This window comes from Macaca nemestrina, chromosome 1 (assembly GCF_043159975.1).
Source record: "Macaca nemestrina isolate mMacNem1 chromosome 1, mMacNem.hap1, whole genome shotgun sequence".
Classification (NCBI taxonomy): Eukaryota; Metazoa; Chordata; class Mammalia; order Primates; family Cercopithecidae; genus Macaca; species Macaca nemestrina.
In genome coordinates, this window is record NC_092125.1 from 135,484,551 (window position 1) to 135,509,771 (window position 25,221).

Below are 25,221 nucleotides of genomic sequence, written 5' to 3' on the forward strand. Positions count from 1 at the left end.
GTTATATTTTATTTTCCAAATAATACTGATTAAAAATATTTACACACCTCCTTTTAAGTTCACAGTTTAGCACTCTTATTTGTATGGCTTTAAAAGTTATAGCACAAAATTATTGCATTAAGGATCAGAGGAAAAGATTTCATTCAAAACAAAGCCTGATAATTATATAAATGTTTTTCTCTGTACTTTATTTTAAATACATAAAGTTTTAAATGATACTCATGGTTTTTTTTTTTATCTGGTGGTAAAATACCAGTGCAACTTTTAATCAAAATAAAGTTTACCACAGATGTAAATGAATTTTCCCAATTGAAAATGACTCTTCAGCTGCCGTTAAATAAAATTTCTCAACCTATCTTAGGTGAAAAAGAACTGATGGTTGTCATTATAAGCAAAAATATAAAGTATTATAGCATTGTCTACATTGTTCCTTACAACATAAACTTAAAAAAATTTTTTTTTATTATACTTTAAGTTCTAGGGTACATGAGCACAACGTGCAGGTTTGTTACATATGTATACATGTGCCATGTTGGTGTGCTGCACCCATTAACTCGTCATTTACATTAGGTATATCTGCTAATGCTATCCCTCCCCTCCCCCCTCCCCAAAATAGGCCCCAGTGTGTGTTGTTCCCCTTCCTGTGTCCAAGTGATCTCGTTGTTCAATTCCCACCTATGAATGAGAACATGCAGTGTTTGGTTTTCTGTTCTTGCGATAGTTGAGAATGATGGTTTCCAGCTGCATTCATGTCCCTACAAAGGACACGAAGTTATCCTTTTTTATGACTGCATAGTATTCCATGGTGTATATGTGCCACATTTTCTTAATCCAGTCTGTCACTGATGGACATTTGGGTTGATTCCAAGTCTTTGCTATTGTGAATAGTGCTGCAATAAAACATATGTTTGCACAATACACACACATATATAATCATTTGGGAATATACCCAAAGGTTTATAAATCATGCTGCTATAAGGACACATGCACACATATGTATGTGTATGACATGCACACATATGTATTTGTATGTGTCTTTATAGCAGCATGATTTATAATCCTTTGGGTATATACTCAGTAATGGGATGACTGGGTCAAATGGTATTTCTAGTTCTAGATTCTTGAGGAATCACCACACTGTCTTACACAATGGTTGAACTAGTTTAGAGTCCCACCAACAGTGTAAAAGTGTTCCTGTTTCTCCACGTCTTCTCCAGCACCTGTAGTTTCCTGGTTTTTTAATGATTGCCATTCTAACTGGTGTGAGATGGTATCTCATTGTGGTTTTGATTTGCATTTCTCTGATGGCCAGTGATGATGAGCATTTTTTCATGTGTCTGTTGGCTGTATGAATGTCTTCTTTTGAGAAATGTCTGTTCATATCCTTTGCCCACTTTTTGATGGGGTTGTTTGTTTTTTTCTTGTAAATTTGTTTGAGTTCTTTGTAGGTTCTGGATATTAGCCCTTTGTCAGATGAGTAGATTGCAAAAATTTTCTCCCATTCTGTAGGTTTCCTATTCACTCTGATGGTAGTTTCTTTTGCTGTGCAGAAGCTCTTTAGTTTAATTAGATCCCATTTGTCTATTTTAGCTTTTGTTGCCGTTGCTTTTGCTGTTTTAGTCATGAAGTCCTTGCCCATTCCTATGTCCTGAATGGTATTACCCAGGTTTTCTTCTAGGGTTTTTATGGTTTTAGGTCTAACATTTAAGTCTCGAATCCATCTTGAATTAATTTTTGTATAAGATGTAAGGAAGCAATCCAGTTTCAGTTTTCTACATATGGCTAGACAGTTTTCCCAGCACCGTTTATTAAATAGGGAATCCTTTCCCCATTTCTTGTTTTTGTCAGGTTTGTCAAAGATCAGATGGCTGTAGATGTGTGGTATTATTTCTGAGGGCTCTGTTCTGTTCCATTGGTCTGTATCTCTGTTTTGGTACCAGTACCATACTGATTTGGTTACTGTAGCCTTCTAGTATAGTTTGAAGTCAGGTAGCGTAATGCCTCCAGCTTTGTTCTTTTGGCTTAGTATTGACTTGGCTATATGGGCTCTTTTTTGGTTCCATATGAACTTTAAAGTTGTTTTTTCCAGTTCTGTGAGGACAGTCATTGGTAGCTTAATGGGGATGGCATTGAATCTACAAATTACCTTGGGCAGTATGGCCATTTTCACAATATTGATTCTTCCTATCCATGAGCATGGTTCTTCCATTTGTTTGCGTCCTCTTTTATTTCACTGGGCAGTGGTTTATAGTTCTCCTTGTGATTTTTGCACATTGATTTTGTATCCTGAGACTTTGCTGAAGTTGCTTATCAGCTTAAGGAGATTTCGGGCTGAGATCATGGGGTTTTCTAATACAATCATGTCATCTGCAAACAAGGACAGTTTGACTTCCTCTTTTCCTAATTGAATACCCTTTATTTCTTTCTCCTGCCTGATTGCCCTGGCAAGCACTTCCAACACTATGTTGAATAGGAGTGGTGAGAGAGGTCATCCCTGTCTTATGCCAGTTTTCAAAGGGAATGCTTCCGGGTTTTGCCCAGGCAGTATGATTTTGGCTATGGGTTTGTCATAAATACCTCTTATTATTTTGAGATACATTCCATCAATACCAAATTTATTGAGAGTTTTTAGCATGAAGGGCTGTTGAATTTTGTCATAGGCCTTTTCTGCATCTATTGAGATAATCATATGGTTTTTGTCTTTGGTTCTGTTTATATGCTGGATTACGTTTATTGATTTGCGTATGTTGAGCCAGCCTTGCATCCCAGGGATGAAGCCCACTTGATCATGGTGGATAAGCTTTTTGATGTGCTGCTGGATTCGGTTTGCCAGTATTTTATTGAGGATTTTTGCATCAATGTTCATCAGGGATATTAGTCTAAAATTCTCTTTTTTTTGTTGTGTCTCTGCCAGGCTTTGGTATCAGGATGACGTTGGCCTCATAAAGTGAGTTACGGAGGATTCCCTCTTTTTCTATTGATTGGAATAGTTTCAGGAGGAATGGTACCAGCTCCTCCTTGTACCTCTGGTAGAATTCGGCTGTGAATCTGTTTGGTCCTGGACTTTTTTTGGTTGGTAGGCTATTAATTATTGGCTGAATTTCATAGCCTGTTATTGGTCTATTCAGGGATTCAACTTCTTCCTGGTTTAGTCTTGGGAGGGTGTATGTGTCCAGGAATTCATCCATTTCTTCTATGTTTTTCTAGTTTATTTGCATAGAGGTGTTTATAGTATTCTCTGATGGTAGTTTATATTTCTATGGGGTCGGTGGTGATATCCCTTTTATCCTTTTTTATTGTGTCTATTTGATTCTTCTCTCTTTTCTTCTTTATTAGTCTGGCTAGCAGTCTATCAATTTTGTTGGTCTTTTCAAAAAACCACCTCCTGGATTCATTGATTTTTTTGAAGGCTTTTTTTGTGTCTCTATCTCCTTCAGTTCTGCTCTTAGTTATTTCTTGCCTTCTGCTAGCTTTTGAATGTGTTTGCTCTTGCTCTCCAGTTCTTTTAATTGTCATGTTAGGTTGTCAATTTTAGATCTTTCCTGCTTTCTCTCGTGGGCATTTAGTGCTATAAATTTCCCTCACATACTGCTTTAAATGTGTCCCAGAGATTCTGGTATGTTGTATCTTTGTTCTCATTGGTTTCAGAGAACATCTTTATTTCTGCCTTCATTTCGTTATGTACCCAGTAGTCATTCAGGAGCAGGTTGTTCAGTTTCCATGTAGTAGAGCGGTTTTGAATGAGTTTCTTAATCCTGAGTTCTAGTTTGATTGCACTGTGGTCTGAGAGACAGTTTAATTTCTGTTCTTGTACATTTGCTGAGGAGTGCTTTACTTCCAACTATGTGGTCAGTTTTGGAGTAAGTGTGATGTGGTGCTGAGAAGAATGTTTATTCTACAACATAAACTTTTAAAGAACCAGAGATGCTTTATAGAACTTATTTGATTTGGAAAAGGCACAGGTGTTTGTATTTTGTTTAACATTCTAGAAATTTTGCCTCCACCTCTTTCTGTTGCAGAGATGTCATCTCTGACTACTGGGATCGACAGGAACATTTTTTCAAACTAAAGAAATCCGGAAGCCAAAATTTAACCTTGCATTAACAATGCAGTTTTTATGATGCAGCCTTGTGTTTCCTATATATTCAATTTTCTAACATGCACTTGAATACATAAAGCTGCATTCTAATGATTTAAGTTTGACTTTACAGTATGGGAAAATTTGAGAATGGACATGACCTGGGGAAGAGAAAAGGGAGAACTTTGACCACAGTGAAAGTAGATACATTCGTACCCATCTATATAATAAGAATATAATCCATTTAGGTTTCTAGTAATATACTTCTCAAAATTCCCCTTCAGTTATGGAAAAATCTCCTCCTCTGTGGCATTAATTGGGTGGAGGGGAAGCAATTTGTTTTAGCAGAAACAGTTCAGCACACCAGGAAATAGCTTAACATTGGTCCATTTGCCTCTTAGCTTAAGGACAGTCATAGTGCTCATAATCCATTCAAAACTCCGACAGGTAAATGAAAAAAATATATTCATGTGTTACTTCATTCTAAAAGCAGCATAGCTGTTCTGTCCTCATTCTCTGCCTTTTCACTTCAGAATCCACTGTTGGCTTGGTCTGTAAATCCTCAGTATCTTCGTGATCTTCTCTGGCAGCCTCAGCAGTATCTGTTTTGCTAGGCTTGCTCTCCTCTTGGTTCATGATTTCTGGGGTCACATGGTCCAAATCTGCTTCTAGAAGAGCAGTTTGTACTTCCACTGGCATCTGATTTACCTGTTCACCATGCAGCTCCTCTACATGTACCTTCTTCAGTCTTCTTCAGTTTAGTTCAGACCTTCTGCAGTCTGAATTTGACCCACTTCTAGATAACTCACTTGGACCTGCTCTGAAAGCTCACTCATGTGTGAACGATGTACCTAGCTGTCCTGAAGCAGATCTGGATGGACTTGTTCCACAGTCACTTGTGCTGAATCCATCTGGACCTGAAGCAATGGTAGCACATGTACCTTCCCAACTTGTTCCATAATAGTCACTGATGTTACAGGTTCAGTTTGCACACCTGCTTCTTCTGAAAGAACTTCTTCTGTTACTAGATGCTCTGAAATATTTGAGTATCACTAAGATGTTTCCTTAATTCATTTTGTTGCATAAATCACAAGTCACATAAAGTACAATGGTTGGGTTTATGTCTAGTGTGTATTATCAAGTGATATTTGAACTGGTCCTAGCTGTTAAATACACTGTCACAGACCTGGCATTCATAGAGCTTCTTCCTTTTTTTTTTTGCCCCTACTCCAGTTTGGCATGCAATGAGGTGACCTTTGAGGATGGTATTTCTAGCAAATCATTAATGATGATTTAGACAGTCAAAACGTTTTTCACTTGTGTGTTTTCAATAATGTTCTTTAAAATGTTCAAAATGGTCAAACTGTTTCCCACAGTACTGATATACATGAATTTTTTTCCTAGTTCTTTCCCAGTTACTAACTTCTTCAAGGTGGTACAATTTAGGTGCTGTTTCCATGTGCTCTCCCGAAGATACTTTTTATTGCTTATTTCACACTTGAAACTCTCAGTAGAGTGTGATTTCATGTGTCCCTTAAAATGGCAAAGCAATATAAATGTGGCTGTTGAGCATGGCCTTTACATGCTGTGGACATGCCCAGGCACCTGACCTGGGAGGAGGAGTAAGGCGTAGGTATCCGGAGCCATGCTTGCCTGTGGCTTTTTGGGTAGAGGCTGTCAGTGTACCTCTACAGTTGGTCTGATTTGCACTTTTGGCGGCTAAATCAAATGCTCATTTTACTTAGTAACATTGCCGCAGCCTGTAACAGAACTCTCAATATCATAAAGGAAGAGATAAGAGCCATTTCAAACAGTGAGAGAGAGACAAAAAATGAAGTCTGGGGTGTTTAACCAGCCTGGTTAGAGTGGTTAAAACTCCATGATGGGAAACAGAGCCTTTTACTCACAGGAAAGAGAGAGAGGTGGCAGTGTTTTGGAAAAGAGGCAGATTCTGCAGTTGTGCTTTCATGCTCACCTTCCAGGATCCTGGATGAGCCCTCAGTTGAAACAAGAAAAGTTCTCTTATCCCCCCTCACAGGGTGTGCAGTGGTGATGTGGCTCACTTTTTTGTTGTCCCAAAGCTCAAACCCCTAGGGGAAGCATGCATTTGGGCAGGTAGTGGGGAATGTGGACCCCACGGCAGCATCTAGGGTTGAGTGTTTACAGCTCCCGAAGCCCCAGTGAACGTGTTAGTGTGCTCTTTCAGCTTATGTGTCCACAGGGGGCTTGTGTTAATCAGCCCACTTAGACTTTCTGCCTTATCAGGACAGAAGGCTTTCTTTCTGTATCCTGGGTTCTTGCCTTAGTGTACTGAAAAAATCAGATTATACGTGGGTTTGGAAGATGGGTGCAAAGTTTTTAATTGAGTGGTGGAAGTAGCTGTCAGCAGATGGATGGGGAGCCGGAAGGGGGATGGAGTAGGAAGGTGGTCTTCCCCTGGAGTCAGGCAGTTCAGTGGGCTCAGTGGCTAGGCTCTTCTCTGACCACCCTCGGCCAAATTCCATGTCATCTGCATCGTTCTGCCATCAATGGCAAACATAGCATCTGTTGGTGTGCTTTTCTGCTGGTGTGTTCCTCTTAATGTCCAGCTGCCTGTGTCTGGGTACCTGCTAGTGTCTCAGAGTTTTTATAGGCACAGGATGGGGGGCCTGGTGGGCCAGAGTAGTCTTGGAAAATGGAACATTTGGGCGCGAAAACAGAAGTGCTGTTCTCACTTAGGTCCGTGGGCACAGGCCCGAGGGTGGACCCTCACCAGGGACAACGCCATTCTGTAACCAGCACTTCCCTGCCCTTTTCCTGTATCATTAGTAAATATGAATTAAACTTATTTACTAGTATCCTAATATGTCTTGTGGAAATAAGCTCAGAGGAAATATATATTCACGATTAAGAGTGTTGGAATTAAACTTCTCAGACTGAAATTTTACTTGAACCACTTTCTGACTCAGTTGTCTCATTTGTGCAATCAGTTGATAAATGGCATTAGCCTCCCAGGATTGATGTAAGAATACATAAGTTGCCCTATTGAAAATTAGCAGGGTGTAGGCATTGTAAGAACTCAATGTTTATTTCAGAGACCATTGTTAGAGATAGAATAAAACTTCTCACATTTCTTCCTTAGGGCTCTAAAAAAGTTAGTTCAAAACAAATTTTAAATTTCTTAGCTAGTTAATTATTTAGACTTCTGATTTTCTAGAGGCCATCAAAAATCATAGAGGCCATGGAAAAATCATCTGCACCGAGCTCTGTCAGAGACCATCCATCATCTTCAGAAATCTGACTTTTCAACTTTTCAACTTTATCTCTTTTAGAAGAAATATTTCTATTCTTTGTAAGTTTACTTTTAAGCTATGCCTTCAATCAAACTATTTTACCTCCTTCAGCACCTTGTTCCCTCACATATATGTTTGTATGTTGTTGTTGTTGTTGTTATTCTAGTCTCCATTCTCTACTTACAAGTTTTCCTCCATTCATAAGCATGTGTGGGATTCTTCTATACTGAATATGCTTTGGCTCAACTTTGCTGTTCTCCCTAGTTATCATTCTACTTATCTTCTTTCTTTCACAAGTCAGCCTATTTTGAACAAATTTGCACGTGAAAACAATGCATCTGCTTCCTCATCAAATGCTTCCTTCTAACCCATGAAATTACACTTCTGCCTTCAATGTAATCTATTGAAATTTTACTTTTATGGATGATCGAGGAGTTCTCCAAATTCAAGTAGCTTCTCTACAGTTCTCTGTGGAGACAAGATAGGATGAGAGGTGGAATACTGCTGTTGTTAACTGAGCAGTCTGGATAGCTAACTTTTCCTTTAATAAAAGAAAGAAGTACAATTTCTGAGTTCTTTAAGGTCAAACGTGGATTTGACTTGTCCCCCGCTGTATCCTTATGACCTTGTGCAGTGCCTAAGACTATGGAGGACACTCAAGAAGTAGTTACTGAATACAGAGCATGCTGAGTGGCAAAATTGAGAAAATCTTGTCTTATTTTCTCCATTTCCCTTGTATTCCCTGATGAGAATGAGGAAGCAAGAGAGTAGTTTAGAGAGATAAAAACATTTAAATCAATATCATTGGAAAAAGTAAGAGGACTTTGATAAATAAAGATTTTTATTTTTGTATAATACAATAAAGAATACAAGAAAGAATACTAAAAATAATTACCTTTCACTTATTTTTCTGCTTACTAGATTTTATAGTCTTTTCGTTTTATTAAGAAATGGAAATAAGTTGAGCACAAGAAAAGACCTTATAGCAGATGATATTTTATAATATAAAATGTTTTGTAAGATAAAACAAAGGTGCTTAAAATTATTAGACTATGTAATCAAGCACACAAGTTATTCATTTTAAAACAGCAATGGCTTTTTTCCTTATTCATTAAATATGAATGTTTTTGTAATTATTTAGAAAATCTGTGGAGCTATTGTACTGTCTACGCATTGACAGATGAAGTCAGAAACATTCCTAATCCCCAAATATGGGTTATATGATTAGTTTTAAAGAAGATTAATGCATTCATCTAACTGTTTTGAATCAAACAGATGTAAGAGAATATGATGCCATATACAATTATTCAGAATCATACCATGATTTAATTTTCTTTCTTTAGAATGTGTGCTTTTAAATAAGATATACTGCTTTACAGTGACAATATACTTTTTTGTTAATTGCATCTCCTTTATTTATTTGAAATAAATGTGTATGCATGTCTTTTTGTGCACATATATGCATGTCTCTATAGGATATATTACTAGAGATCAATTTCTGGTTAAAAAGGCAGACGCATTTTTTACTAGAAATGTGAAATAGCTCTTTAAAGTTGATGCAGCCGCTAACAGTATATTAAAATACTTATTTCTCATTTACTTTCCAACACTAATATTTTTCTTTTTTCTTTTTAATTGAGACGGAGTCTCGTTCTATCACCTTGACTGGCGTGCAGCTCACTGCAACCTCTACCCCCTGGGTTCAAGTGATTCTCGTGCCTCAGCCTCCTGAGTAGCTGGGAGTACAGGTGCGTGCTACCACGCCCAGGGAATTTTTTTGTGTATTTTTAGTAGAGGCAAGGTTTCACCAGCTGGCCTGGAACTCCTGACCTCTGGAGATCTGCCCGCCTCAGCCCCCCAAAGTGCTGGGAATACAGATATGAGCCACTGTGCCCAGCCTATTTTTCTTTTTAATGTTAGCAAATTTCATGTGAGAAAATGTACATTTTGATTTAATTTCCTTAAATACTAGATTACACATTTTTTCATATGTTGGATGAACATTTGAATTTTTTCACAATGATCAGTTTATAATACTTATGATATTGTCTATTTTAGCTACATACTCACAAACATCCTGAGTATGTGTGTGCACATGCATATCATTTTTAGATTATAATAAGATATATTAAGGAACTAGTGAATGTTAAAAAATAAAATATTTGAAAGAGACTTGTGCAGCAAATAAATTGTTACAATGAAATGTTTTATTTGCAAGAGGATTATGAAGTTTCCCAGTTTAATGAAATAAAAGTAATTGTTGTAGTATCTAGTCAGCCTGTATGGAATCTATATCAAAAAGCACTTATGCAAACTTAGTATGTTTTCTAGTTACTCAAAACAGTTTGTTCTCCTGTACAGTGTTAATCACTACAATTATTAATATCTTTATATTCCAAACAGTTTTTCTCATTTACGTGCAGAGCATTCACTATTCAAATGTTTTTTCCCTTTTCTTATTTGGAAAATCTTGGCACTCATAGAAAAAAAAAACATATGGAAAAGTTTTTTAAAAGGCTTTGAGTTTTGTTATTGAATTAATTTATTGAAAAACATTGGGCATTTCTTTGTTTACATAACTTAAGTCAAAACATCTTACTTATTTCTAACAGCTAAAATCAGTATGTGCTGTCATATATCATATCCCTATAAAGTGGCCAAATTTGTGTTTTAATTAAATAACAGACTTTTATGAATTAATTGTTGAGAAGGTAAAGTCCTACTGATAATAATCTTTACAGCAAACAACTAAGACTTGTGAGCTTCGAACTTAGGTAGGTCGCAGTTTAGTTGTGGATGCACAGCATGAACGTATTAATAAGCACTGGCCCTTTGCATTTGCAGTTCCTTCTGCCAAAATGTCCTTCCTCTCAGATCTTTCATTGAATGACTTTTTAATATCATTCAGGCTTAGTGTAAATAGTGGCGTCCTATGCAAAAACCTCACTACCTAATCTAAACGATCTCTGCTTCTATAAATCAATCACCAAGTTTTTTGTTCATTTCACAGCACAATCAGAGGTGAAATCATCTCGATTATTCATTTGTTCACTAATTTGTTCCCATGTCCTCACACCTTGTATTCCCACCCTAAATGGTAGTTCCGAAGTGGAAGGATAACTTCTTTTACTTGTTTCCTGTTTTCTGTTTTATTTCTTTGGATAGTGATTTTAAAAATAATTTATGGAGATAATGTTTGCAAATGTTTAAGCTGTGGTACAGGTAGAATAAACAGCTAATATGTTCAAGGTTGATAATACATGTATTTATATTTTAACAGAAATATTTCTAAATCAACTTCACATTTGACTTTGAAATATTTTCCACGAAATATTTGGAGGACTAGATTTGAAATCTTGTCCTACTTTTTGAAAATGTTTAGAGCAAAACAAAACTGTTTTTCTAATCTAAAAAATGAAGTGTTTTAACCACCACAAATATTCTTATAAATATTTAAAATGAAATCATTATATAATGACAAATGTTTTCCAGCATGATATGTTAAATGGTTTTTTATAACTCAAATACGTGATAGAGATTATTCTCTGTTTGAAAAATGTTAAAAATAGTGTCTTTTCAAGGTAAAGAAGGAGCCTGTTACCACCTTGTTGACTATTGCTTTTCCATTGCCTTAGAAAAATTTGTATGATTGTATCCAGCTCTTATATTCTTTGGGAATGAAAATCATTATGCCAAATAATACTTTATTCCTTCCAAAATGTCCTATTCCTTTCTGCAGAAAACTGCTACTTAATGGAAATCTAGGCAAAACCAGCAATTTCTAAATAGTTTGTAAGAATCTGGGATATTCTGTCAATAGAAAGATGATTAGTTATAGGAAGGCCTCTTATAAGCTATATCTTAGCAAATGCTTTTCTTTTTGTAATCTCATATGAAAAACCAAATGAAATTTTCACTCTTAAAATTTAATACTCTTGAGTTTTTTGTGTGTTTTTTCCTTTACTTTGTGGAGATTTTGTGATTATATTATGGTTAACATTATAATTTTATTTCCCACTTCTTTTATTGCCAAAATATGACAAATATTTATTGTATCTTAAAATTGTATTTTGTGAAATTTGTTTTGCTCTATTTAAGAGCTCTCTCATTTAGCCTTTTTATTTAACCTGGTAGACTAATGTGGGTTTTTTCTTATTTGAAAAAGATGCATTTTGAAATAATATTTTTGGGTTTAGAAGCCCTACATTCATGAAATCAGTTTTTAGCCACAGCAAAGAATGTGGAGCATTTATCTGTCTTGCAGCAGGAATTTAGCTTTTATAATTGAATTATTCCAGGTTTCACATCACAATAACTGTTCAACTATCTAAATTACAAAGAAAATGACTAAGTTTGGAATGTGAAAGAATACTTAAAGTCCTTACATTATCATTACAGATCTTAATGTATCTTCTAAAATGACAATAAAAGAGAGAAGTGAATTTCTTTTTCTGTCAATCAGTGATTTGTGTCAAATTCTTGCCTATATAATGATGTTGGACAATGCTTGCAAAAAAGTGTATTTGGAATCAATTAACATTGAGATAAATTCTGGCAAGGGCACATTCAGGACACGAGTTCGTGTTTCCTGGGTCCCAGAATTATGGCCTCATTATAAGGAAAATTTTTTTATTTTTATTTTTGTTTAATACACACAAAAATATACATACAGACATACAGCAACTTTCAGAAATCTGTATGTTATATGACTCCAATTATTTGAAAAAATCAGAATTTATTTGAACATGAGAGGCTGCTTGCTCAAGATATTTCATAAATAGGAAGAGGTACATGTACATATTTATGAGAATACTACTCAGATTCCCAAAAGTTTTGAGGACCTGATTGTTGTCTCTCTGGGTTATGTCCTTCTTAACTTGAGCATTGTAAACTTATTCATGGAAACATTTAAGTAAAAATCAGATACTCTTCTATTGCAGTAGTGGATTTTGTATTAACTTTGACAAATCTCATCGTTTCCTTGGTGTGTTGGCAGGAAAAACACAGTCTTAAGTTGAAAGAGCCTAAAATGATTATCTAGTTCTGGCCCTACTTAAAGGGAGGATTGCTGAAATTAATTCTAGATATTTTAAAAATTTGGATGTTTGTTAGTCTGCAGTTGATATTTGCAGGGGATCATTGCATGTATCAACTGCTGCTGCTGCTGCAAAAAAAAAAAAAAAAAAAAAAAAAAAAAAAAAAAAAAGGCCAGCCCCAAACTCAGTGGCTTCAAATAATAAACATGTATTATTACTTGAGTATACTTATACATCCTGTCAGGGCTGAATTGTGTAGGTAGTTCTGCTTATCTTGACTGAACTCTTTCACACATTTGGGATTTGCTGCCTGTAGAGTAGTCTGTGGTAGATTTGGCTTCATCAAGTGGTCTCTTCTCCCTGTTGTCTCTCATCCTCCATCAGACAAATTAGGAGTCTCTCACATAGGAATGGCAGGGTTCCAGAGAGGAAACCGAACATGCAGAGTTCCTTGAGGCTGAGGTTTAGAATGAGCATACCATTATTTCTGCCACATTCTCTTGGTCAAAGAAATTCATGTCAATTTAAATTCACAGAGTAGGGAAAAAGCCTATCCTTTGATAAGAAGAGTTGCAAAATCCCATTGCAAAGGTTATGGATACAGGGAAGGGTAAAGAAATGGACTCATTTTGTCTCAAGTCTATCAAAGACTACCACCCCTGGTCTCAGTTATACATGTCTCTCCTAAAGGAAAAATATGCTCAGTCCAAACCCAGAAATTGAATCTAGTTCTAACATCATGTTAGTTCCAGGGTCTCCTATACTACATGAAGTTCTGATGTGGCTTCTCAGATGTAACTCCAAAAAGGGGAAAAACAGGAGCTACCTAGCAATCACCGATCAGTAGTAATTCTGAAATCATGCTAGAAAAATGTTACCAAGTCCCTCATCTCCACAACAGGAAATGTTTCTTAAGTCCTGCCTTTGCTGCGAGTAACTTCCCTGTTTATTTTTTCACATGGCACCCTTTTGCTCTACCCTCCCTGATGACCTTTGTAGTCTATCACTCTCCTGAGCTACTTCTGAAGAAATGGTCTATTTGGCACCTGATTAGTTTTCTTAGACTTACTCTTTCCTATAGAAAGTTGTAGACAATTTAGTTGATGGCTATTTTACCTATGAAACTTACTGTAAAACTTGGTGGCTTTTCTCTAAGTCTGGTTATACTCTACTCTCTGCTGCAAAAGCCATACTACAATTGTTTTCAATAATACTTCTTTGTACACACTTAACCTACTGCTATTTAGGGATTTGACATTTGTGGGACCTCTCTTCAAGATTTCTAGAAGCACTCTTTCCCTTTCCTTTCCCCTATTGGGCACCACTTAATTCTTTCAGAGGTGTTAACAAAGGGTTTTACGGTCACAGCCTTACTTTGATCATAGTCTTTAAGCCTCATTTTACATGGATGATCTTTTGCCAAATGGGAAGACTATAAGGAAAAACAATTTATTTTCCAACTGAGCAATCCTTGGCCTCTCTATATTCCCTTTAAAATCTGCTTGCAAATGGATGAGTGCTTTTTTGACTCTCTCCTTATCAATATACCTTATCACATGTAATCAAATCAACTGACATTCTAAATATAATACCTAAAAAATTATCTTACCATACTTCATATATCCATTAGGTATATTATCTTACTTAAATTTACCACAGGCAACAGTTTTTTGTTTTGTTTTTGTTTTTTGTTTGTTTGTTTTTTTGAGACGGAGTTTCTCTCTTGTTGCCTAGGCTGGAGTGCAATGGCGCAATCTCGGCTCACTGCAACCTCTGCCTCCTGGGTTCAAGCGATTCTCCTGCCTCAGTCTCCCGAGTAGCTGGAATTACAAGCGTGCATCACCACGCATGGCTAATGTTTTGTGTTTTTAGTAGAAATGGGGTTCCTTCATGTTGGTCAGGCTGGTCTCGAACTCCTGATCTCAGGTGATCCGCCCGCCCTGGACTCCCAAAGTGCTGGGATTATAGGCGTGAGCCACCGCGCCTGGCTGCAACAGTTTTACATTTGCTGCTGCATAACACAGGTCACCATTCTTCCAGCACACATAATCAGTTCATTACTCAACCTTTGATAATAGTTCACTTATCATCTTTGTAGCTTTTGCATCAATTATCAGCCTCTGCTTACTACCTGATCCTAGAGCCAGTGCCACATATTTTATGTTTCTGTTACGTATTATTGTACTTGTGGGCACAGTCTTTCATCAACTAGCTATTGTTGTGGATGAAACAACTCCCAACCCAGTGGCCTAGAACAACGTGCATGTATTACTGTTCACAAGTCTAAGGGTGAGGTGAACAGTCCTGCAGGTCTACACTGGGCTCAACTGATCTCAGCCAGTTTTCTAATGAGTTGCCAGTACCTCCTCAGGAGTAAGGCTGTCAAACTATTCTGTTCATTTTCTAAACCCACCTGGGAAGTGTGAGTTGTTGAGTAAAAACAGGAATTCCTGGTGTAGATTCACTGTGTTGATTCTCCTAGCTGCTGTCCTACGCAGCTGGTTCTGTGTCCCGTGAGCTTATACCCAAATAGCTCCAGTGATCTGCCTCAGAGTAATGGCTGATGGGCTCTAGTAGCCTCTCTATAGCCTTAGACCAAAGAAATGTATTAACAGGAAATTTCTGAAAACACTTTGTTGATAAATGGATTAGATATCCAAGCAATGAAATGGAAAAGCATTTCCTTCCCCAAAACTCTATAAACAATTCCCACAATGAGTTTATGGCAATGCTTGAAACTAAAAGTAAAACTCAAGAGTGAAGGTGTTATATAGAACGTGAAAATCTGTGACTGGAAAAGGTCAAGGCATTTAGATTTTTAAGCTGTAGAAAGAATTGGTCCTCTTAATGTTTAGGAAAGGGGCAATACCATTATGAAATAAATATTTAAAGAAGATTGGTCTGGTAGTAATAGGTAGATTCGAATGGAAGAAATACATACAAATATGTCAAACATATGAGAAGATTAGTTCACATAGAACTTAAAGTATACTTAAACTATAACATCTCATTGATTTATTCCTTAATTCATTCAACAAATATTCGTTGAATGTGTAAATTGTTGGGCACTGTTCATAGGATGGGAGATATAAATTAAAATTAATACTGCTTTCAAATAATTTTCAGTCTACAAGGAGAAGTACATAATAAATCTCTAAAACAAATACGGTACATAAAATATGGTAAAGCTATTTATAATTCAGCATTGCAAATCATTATAAAGTATCATAAAAGTTTATTCTTACGAAAAAAATATTTTCCCTAGAGTTTAAAAATTCTTTAAAGTGTAAGTTAATTATGAATAGAACTAGTTTATACTTATTTTCACATAAAATGTGGAAACTGAAAATTGGACAGTTAACTTTGTGTAAAGTGATCAAGTTAAAAGTTTATTTTTTTGCTTAGAACTGAATGACAACTGCTAAAACGTATTCATTATTATTAACTTGAACATGTAGTGCAGATGTAATGTCACCTTTGTACTAAATCAAATAGATAGTTATAATCTAAATACGGATCTCCTTTTAAGTGTTTTGGAATTATACAAGAATTTCTGAGTAGGGAATGGGAAAATATTAAAAAGCTCTATGTTGGGAAGAATGAGTCATTTTACCTTATACTACATTTTAATTTCCTAGTGCTAGAATTTTATGGATCTAACTATGCATTTAAAATTGTTTCCTTCTTTGTTCTCTAATTTTCTCTTTTCTCTTTATGTAATCTTCCCTCCTTTTTTCACTTTTTGTTTTATATTCACCCCTTCATCAGTTTTGATTCTTTCCTGTTCAGTTTGCTTTGACCCTTGTTTCCTTTTTCTCAACCTTGTCTTTCCTACTCTGTCTCATGCCATCTTCTTACCACAAAAGATTCTGTCAGCAGTGTTGTTATTATTTTTTGAATACAGTGATGATATCCTACTTTATGTTCATTCTGAATTAATAAAATGTGTAGTAGCTATTCATGAAAACAATTGTGACCTGACTGGAAGAAAACGAAAATCCTTGAGGATGTTTTCACACACAATAAATGCATGCTAACTAAGCTAGTGTGAAGATTTACTTTCAGAGAAAAAGAAGATTCATAACAAATGTTTGGATGAATATTGAGAATTTTGATGCTTTTTTGGATTTTAAAATATTCTTTTCAAATATCCTAACATAAATCAAAAATAAATTAATAAATCATCATAATTTAAAAGATACATTACCTTTTTATATGATGCATTTTGCTGCTATGCAAGAACTATTTTAATCAATAGGCAAGACTATTCAGGTGAGTTCGACAAATCTGAGTTCCTACTGTGTATGACAAACTTGACTAGAGAACAAGACTATGTTGTTGGATATAATAGTTAAAGTTCTTTTGTTTTCCTTTCTTCATGGAGGAGTTCAGAGAAGGGGTATGTCAGCTTTGATGGACACAATCAAGGTAGATTGGGTATGCTTTTGCCAGAAGAAGAAAGTTAAAGGGAATAAGAGAAACAGAACAAAAGAGGAAGAGAAGGTAACAGTAATTTAAGAAGTTTGTATTGTGCAAATAAAAAAAAGTGGTTGCATGTATAGGCACTGAGTGGAAGATAAATTAGACTTTATCTACAATAATTTGTTAATCTAACATTTATTAAGCCCCTCCTATTAACTGGGCACTGTGCTAGAAATAGAATGATACAAAATGAATACCATATGGGCACTGCTCTGAAATGATTTTATAATCTAGTAGGGGGAGATAGATGTGTATGTAAATTAGTTTAATCAAATATATAAACAGAGAAAGGTAATGCACAATGGAGGCATTGGTCTTTTCTTTCTCAGTTAAGAATGTTAGGAAATGCCTTTCATGCTGAGTGTTAATGAGGATAGCAAAATATTTATTGGGCATTTACTACTTTATAAACACTTTGCTAGACTCTGTAGAGACTTAATTTCCTTTGTTCCTCATAATAACTCTAAGAAATAGGAGTTTTTTTGCCACTTAATACAGGTTAAGAAAGTGAGGCTCACAGCAGTTGCGACTTGACGCATATTTAGTATGTAGAATAATCAGGATTTGAATCTAAGTCCATTTTACTTTTAAGATACTGCTATTTCTACTACCCTATTTCTGGAGTGTGAGCTTGATTTGACAGTTCTTTGAAAATGTTATGGCTGCTATGCTTAAAACTAATTGGAGGTGTACATCTTTTTGGGAAAAAAAGAGACAATTATATTCTAGTCAAGAAATACTGAAGTTCTCTGGTAAGCAGATTGGAAAGAAAGGATGAAGATAGGAATACATGTGGAGAGAGAATCTAAGACTAAGAGGAGAGGATTTAGAGAATGACTGATCAAGTTTTAACAAAATCTAAGCAGTTTTAAAATATAAAGGCTGACTTAATGAAGTTACAGAGAAAAGCAGGGGGAAATAATGGGTCTCTTTCCATTCCTTCTATCAGCTACTTGTTCATGACTTTCTCATTCCTTGGCAGAACTATGACAATAACCTGCTACTCATTCCTTATACTGACACCAGAATTGAGTTTCTACAGCGTCTTCTGAATAATAACCTTAATGGCTTTCCTTTTTCTGTACAATAATATCTAAAATTCTTATCCTCAGATATAAAGGTGTTAATCTTGTCACTCTGTGGTACATTTTATATGAGTTCTCCAGTAACATATTACAATTCCCTAAATTTTTCTCTGACTATGTCCTCTCTGGAATGTACCTCATCTTTTATTTTTCATTTCAATCACAGAATTTTCTTTAACTTTTATTTTAGGTTCAGGAATCCATGTGCAAGTTTGTTGTTTAGGTAAATTGTGTGAAACTGGCCGTTAGTTTACAGATTATTTTGTCACCCAAGTAATAAGCATAGTACCCAATAGGTAGTTTTTTGATCCTCACCCTCCTCCCACTGTCCACCCTCAAGTAGGCCCTAGTGTCCTTGTTTTCCTTCCTTGTGCCCATATGTACTCAATGTTTAACTCACACTTATAAGTGAGAGCATGTAGTATTTGATTTTCTTTTCCTGTGTTAGTTTGCCTAGGATAATGGCCTTCAGCTCCATCAATATTTCTGCAAAGGACACAATTTCATTCTTTTTCATGGCTGCATAGTATTCACTGGTGTATATATAATGATTTTAAAAAAATCTAGTCTACTGTTGATGGTTAGGTTGAAGACACGTCTTTGCTATTGTGAATACTGCTGCAGTGAACATACGCATGCATGTGCCTTTATGGTAGAATGATTTATATACCCAGTAATAAGATTGCTTGGTTGAATGATAGTTCAGTTTTCAGTTCTTTAAGGAATTGCCACACTGCTTTCCACAATGATTGGAACAATTTGCACTCCCACCACCAGTGTGTAAGAGTTCCCTTTTCTCAGCAACCTTGCCAGCATCTGTTACTTTTTGGCTTTTTAGTAATAGCTGTAATGTCAGAATTTTCTAGCTTTTTTTTAGTACCCTCCATTTCTCTTTAATTTCTGCTCATTTTGTTTCATATATTCTTATTTTGTCATTAAGGGATAGTAGTACCGCCTTTATTTTCTTTTCTTATGAGAATTTTAAACAGTAATTTTAGACATTTTCAGATTGCTCCTTTTTCACTTTGTAATAAATTTGTTTCTTATAATTGGCAGTCTTTTTTATGATGTTAGTTTTTCCTTGTATCATTTTAGAAATTTTGTGAATTTGTGCATTTAGAATGATTGTTGTGTTTATTTGTGTTTATCTTGACGAACTTTCTCCTTCCCATCTAACAAGTCTGTGATTGCCTCAACATGGACATCAAGGCACCTGATGTAGAATCATGTCTTAAACTGGTGGCTCTGGGAGTGGTCCCATATTGATATTGTGTTAATGGTTTATCTATGGAAACCACACGAGGGGTGGCTGGACCTACATCTTAGATTCAAGCTGCATTTGTGTTGGGTTCCTCCTTTCTCTTTGGCATACAGTTTTATATTATCCTAATTAGTATGACTTCCAGTGTTGTTCTAACACTTTGCATGGGAAGATCAGTCCTATCCACTTGGCCCATGATTTTAGGCAAGGAGTATAACTACAGTCCCTCACCCGAGGCAGGGGATGTTTTTTTCTCAATTACACTAGCTGAGTTGATTCTAGGCTACCTCTGCTTGCTTCAGAACCTGGAGCACTTCAGACCTGTAGCTTCAGTTATGCTTGCTACCCTGTGTCTTTGTTTCTTCTCTGATCCCTGAAGTATCTCAGTTGTTCTTTAGGTGCCCTCTGTACTTTGACATTACAGTCATCCACTAAGGTTCTGTGACCCCCAGTGATACTGAAATCAGTTGATGTTCAAGTCCCTGATATAAAATGGTTTAATAGTTGGGTGTAACTTACACACATCCTCCCACGTCCTCCTGTATACTTTAAATCATTTCTAGGTTACTCATATACCTAAAAAATGTAAATACAAATATAGATAGCTGCTATACTATATCTTAAAATTCATGTTATTTTTATTGTCGTATTGCTGTTTTTTATTTTTTGAAGTTTATTTTTGAATGTTTGCTTTATAGTTTGTTGGATCTGCAGATGTGAAACCCACTGATATGGGAGGATCAACTGTATATGTGTGGGGTGTGTTTGTGTATGTATGAGAGAGAGAGATTCAAATATGGCTGTATATTTGGAATGAAGATGGGCTTCCAATAAAAATTTTACAATAAAATTCTTAGAGGACTAGTAAAACTGAGTTCCAATACAGACTAGAATTTCATTCCAGCTACGCTCTCTCACGTATCTGTTATCCTAACTCTTCTGAGAAACAGAGATTTTCCCTGACTGCTTTATGTACTTCTGTATTCTATGACTCTGCCCATTCTGCTGCTTCCACCAAAATGCCTCCTTCCTTTCTCTGTCGAAGACATTGTTCTTGTTCTTTAAGATTCATCTCAAAAGCCACTTTCCATAGGACATTTCTCTTGTTTCTTCTCATTCCTATTTTCGTGTTTGTAGAGTCTTTTGCACATGCTTTTAGTTTATCACATCCCATATATCCATAATTGGATATTTAAATATTGGCTGTCCTATAATATGGTTATTATGTAAGTTATGAATCACATTCTGTTCATCTTTGAAACTTTGGTGCATAGTATAGTGTTTGCACCATTGTAAGTATCTAGGAAACGTTCAATAAATAAATATGTAATTGTCAAGTGAATTAAATCAGAATCATGTCTTTAATAACAGTATATCAATTTAGGAAAATAAAAAAAATACAAAAGATTGTAGAAGGTGGCAGTAGAATGTAATATTTATTTGTTTTACAAATATTCATCTAAAACAAAGCACAGTTTAAAACATACCAGTATTGAGTGGTTTCTACACAATAATAAACAAAAATATACTTGTCTTCTAAGAGAAGTATTTCAATGTTAGTTTGGATAAGTGCTGTTTTCCACCGTTATGAGTAACTTGATGGCTAGCAGGAAAAAGAAATATTAAAGATAGTTGTGAGGTTAGAAGCAGCCGTATGGATAAATGTGTTGGATTACCTAAGAGTAGGTGAGCATAATGTTAAAAGCTAAATGGGCAGTAAAGACTCAAAAGCCAAGATTTTAGCAATTTTAAGAAGCATTAACCAGAAACAGGAAGGGAAGTAGCAAGAGGAATAAGAAATCTGACCTAATGATTAGTCAACAAATGCCTTGGACTTTTAGAACTTTAAGATATTTAATGAAATATTTCTGAACACCAATGCAGCAAAGATTTGTTTTGGTAGGATGCAGTCATACTGGTGTACAGACTGGGAAGCAAGTAAGCAAAACACAGGCCAAAAAATTTAGTCCCACAAAAGTACACTGCAGTTAAGGTGTTGGTGGAATGGGCGTGAACACAGCAAACCATGTACAAGTGAATAAATAACTGTGTCTTGAATAGCTGCTTGCCCCAACACTTTGTGTACTTTATTGGGTTCTCATGATTCTAAGGTAAATATTATCTCATTTCCCAAATGGAGGATGTTAGAAAGATTAAGTGGCTTAGCCAAGCCCTGCAGCCTCCAAGTAGCAGTGACAGGATATAAACTCTTATTTTCTGGCTCCAGACCAGATCTTTTGGTTATTCTGTCATACTTTCTAGAAAGAAGCTTGATGTTTCCTGTGCAGGAGACTAAAACGACATGATAGGTATAGAAATAAATGAGAAATTGCTAACTATAGTGAAGGTCAGTGCCTGATTCTCAAAAATGAACTTATATAACTCTCTTAAGGACTTACTCCAAAATTTTGCTAGTCGGGTTGCCAAGAAATACAGGGTGGAGAAACTGGAAACATTCTGTATCCTAATCACTTAATGTAGCCAAATATTTTGGACCAGATTAGGGTTGTCAAATATTTTACCATTTTTACTGCTGTGGATTGGATTTCATTCAAGTTATTCACATGCTTTTTAAAATAAGGGTTTCACTGCTAATGAAATTTTAGGAGAGGCCTCAACTACGTTCTTACTGAAAGATTAATGTCTCTCGTGTAAAGAAACATTCAGAGTTTAAAATTTTGGTGATTATCAATTTCCCCCTAAAATGAAACTATGTATTTTTGTTTGTTTGTTTAAAGTTTTTGCTCTCATAATCTGATAACACTTGTGACACATGTGAAGAGGACATGGAGTCATGGCCCTTGTGTGTTGGAAGGCACTTTAAAGACCAGCTAATCATACACCCATTGCTCGTAGCTAAAACAACTGAGATTTCACTTAGCAAAGGTTAGGTAGTTTGTTCAGGGTTATATAATTTGTTGATTAACAGAATGGCAGCCAGACAGCACTGTTTGTCCAGTTTTTTTTTCAATGTAGAAGGACAATTATGGGTTAGATTCTCTAATTTGTCTTCCCTTAAGAGTTTATTTTTAGGTATGTTTGATTGCCCCATGACTGAAGTATTTTGTGATAGGAAATGTCTAAAAATGAGATAATCAAAAAGGGGCTGGAGCTCCATTTCTCAGGCAATGCATATTATGGGAATTCAGTAATGCATACAAAAGAAATGGTTAGTGCCAAGCTTCTTTATTGGGTATTCATTTGGTAACACGATGTGGAAAATGATGATCATTTTTTTCCTAAAGAGATTGTATGGTTTACATCCCCTTGGATCCAAAGTGAAACTTCTTAAATATGAGTACTTGCCCTGGAAGCTGATGTATGTAAGATGTGTGTTTTTCTAGTTACTTGCATTGTAAATACTTTATATTCTGTATTTAATACTGAATTATAGCTCTTGACATTATTTTTAAGTGTATGAAAAGGGGAAAGTCTTAACAAGGCAAAAATATTCCTATGTATAGTAATGGGAGGTAAATTACCTTCTAAAAATTTCAGTTTTTTTCAAGATAGGAACTCATACCCTCAAAAACCAAGCAATGGCATAGTTATCTTTGTTAGTGTTATTATTTATTTATTCAAAAAGCGTTTGTTGAACACCTGGTGTAGCTGCTGCTGAAAATGAAAGACTAACCTGGCATTTTCCTTGCCCTCCTCAGCCTCCCTGGACTCACCTCCTGCTTCAGTCACCAGGGCCTTCTTTCAAATCCTCCAAATGCTGGGCCTCCTGCCATCTCGTGGTATTTGCACATCTCTTCTGCTTCTTCCACGTGTCTCCTCACCCTGGCTAACTCCTGCTGCTTCTTGACTTAGCAGGAAGACCTCCCTGATACCCTGATCTCACTGTGCTGTGCTCTCATGATTTAAACTTAGTCTACAATGCAATGTTTGTTTGTTCACTTGTTTAATTCTAAGTTACAGAAGGAATCTGTCTCTGTTTTACTTGCCATCGTTTTCCATTGACCTTGGACCTAACAGGTACTCAAACAATATTTATTGAATGAATGAATGTCCTCCTGAGACCTATCAGGATATTTGGGGATACAGTTAGCTTACAAATTAATTATATTATAGTTTGAAAAATGTGGGGATATGAATAAGGAAAAAATAACCTTTAGGAGGAGTGGGGGGGTGGTAGTTGAGGAAAGCTTCTCAACAGGAGATGACACCTAATGCTGTATCTTGAGGGATGCCCAGAAACCTGCCAGATAGGGAGTGGGAATGAGCAGTCACGTATTTTGTATTGAAGGAAAAGCAAGAGCAAAGGCAGGAAAATTGAAAGAATATAGCATATTTTACTGAAAATACTGCTTTTGTATTAGCATTACCAAAATCAATACTGTACTGTCATCTTATATATAGAACTTTAACAACACCTCTTCAATAAAAAGGGATTTATGCACCCATGATGCTGGGAGAACAGATTAATATCTTCCTAGCTTGCAAAGCAATTTCCTCTCGGTGGGGTTGTTCTGAAAAGTTCACCTTAAAAAAATGCCAAGTAGGGAGCAGGTGAGAAATTTCACAGCTTAATGAAAAGGTGGCACATAAGAAAAATTTCTGTAATATTATTTTAAAATGTTTCTCTTCTTCTTTCTGTTTAATTAAAGCAGAAATTTTAGTGTTGTCTCATCATATGGAAGGCATTCATGTTTTGGAAAAATATCCATTTTAGATGTGAGGAATAAAAGAGGCAAAACTCAAACTTCCATCAGAGATCTTCCTTTGACAAAGGGAGATTCATTGGCCTCCCTGCCTGCTCCCACAACCCTGGGCTTCAGTACTTCTTTCTACTGTTGACATAAAAATTTATCTACACTACCGAAATACAGAATTTGTTACTGAAGCAGTCCCATCAAAACCTTTAATGAACTAAGGAAGAGGTCACTTGAAGAAATAAGATAATAATGATTTTCAAGTCATTGTGTAATGTAACTCATCGTGCAAGTGTAGTATCTATGGAGATCACTTTGTGTTTGGCTTTGTGGTATGGCTGCTGCTTTCATTATAATCCTAATGGATGCACGTGGCATTTACAATTTTATTCTTATAATCTCTTCGGTTACACAGTTTATTTTTATTCAACATGATACTACTTCCCTTCTGTGTTCCTCCGTGATTGGCTTGGAAGATTGAGATATTTTTCATCATGTTTTCTAGTTAACATTTATTGAGCAGCTACTATAAATATGATGTTGGTGCTTGTCATAATTATCTCATTTATTTTCACAGTAACTGATGTGGCAGTCACTGTTTTACAGTTTTCACCATAGCTCTATACTTCACAGTAGCTATTAAAAAACAGCGCTCATTTCCTACATTGTATTCTCCATTGTGCCTAGATTATAATACAAATGATTTACAACAATGATTTACATTATTGAGCACTCATTAATGGCAGGAACTGTTCCAAATGTTCCACATGTATTATTTATTTAATCCTCCCTATAATGGTATAATGTCTAGACTATAATTAGCAATTTAGATGAGGAAACTGGGGCACAAAGGATTTAAATAACTTTCTCAAGATCACAAAGCTAATAATAGAGCTGGATTTAAATCCAGAATCCATTAAACCATACTGCCTTTTATGATATTGTGTTGTGGTGGGTACCAAATGTATGGTGTGTGGATAAAAGAAGAGAGATCACTTGAAAGAAGGGATGATTTGTTTACAGTGAGGGTGAATTAAATGTAGTTGGGTAGAAAGCTCTGTGAAGCAGATTCGTCATGCACTGTTACCAGCTTGTCTGAGTCTGGTGAGACAAAACGTGCTTACATGCAACAAGTTGCATGAAGCAGGTTTATTACTTACAGATATACAGTGGAGAAAACAGGAGTCTAAGACTCATTATGAGCCAGTCCTCCAAGGTTTAGGAAAGGTGCCTAGGTGTGGATGATATCACTAATGGGGGCATCCCACTGGCATCAGAGTTGAGGGACTCAGGGAAGCAGCCTGCCCTGGATTTTATACCCCAGGGTCATAGGACATATTGGGCTAATGTGT

At 35.9% G+C, this 25,221-nt stretch overlaps 1 protein-coding gene, 1 long non-coding RNA gene and 1 pseudogene across 6 annotated transcripts in view; 2 read left to right on the top strand and 1 right to left on the bottom strand.

Annotated features, from left to right (window-relative positions):
- LOC139357473 (uncharacterized) overlaps positions 1-25,200 on the top strand; it is a 67,488-nt gene extending 42,288 nt beyond the window's left edge. Inside the window, exon 3 of the long non-coding RNA XR_011610687.1 lies at positions 16,771-25,200. This is a non-coding gene — a long non-coding RNA (uncharacterized lncRNA). The remainder of the gene's footprint in view (positions 1-16,770) is intronic.
- Positions 1-25,221, top strand: part of LOC105485445 (dihydropyrimidine dehydrogenase) — an 875,814-nt gene that overhangs the window by 157,252 nt on the left and 693,341 nt on the right. The gene's annotated exons all lie outside the window — the stretch shown is intronic.
- Positions 4,557-5,614, bottom strand: LOC112427361 (zinc finger protein 131 pseudogene; annotated as a pseudogene).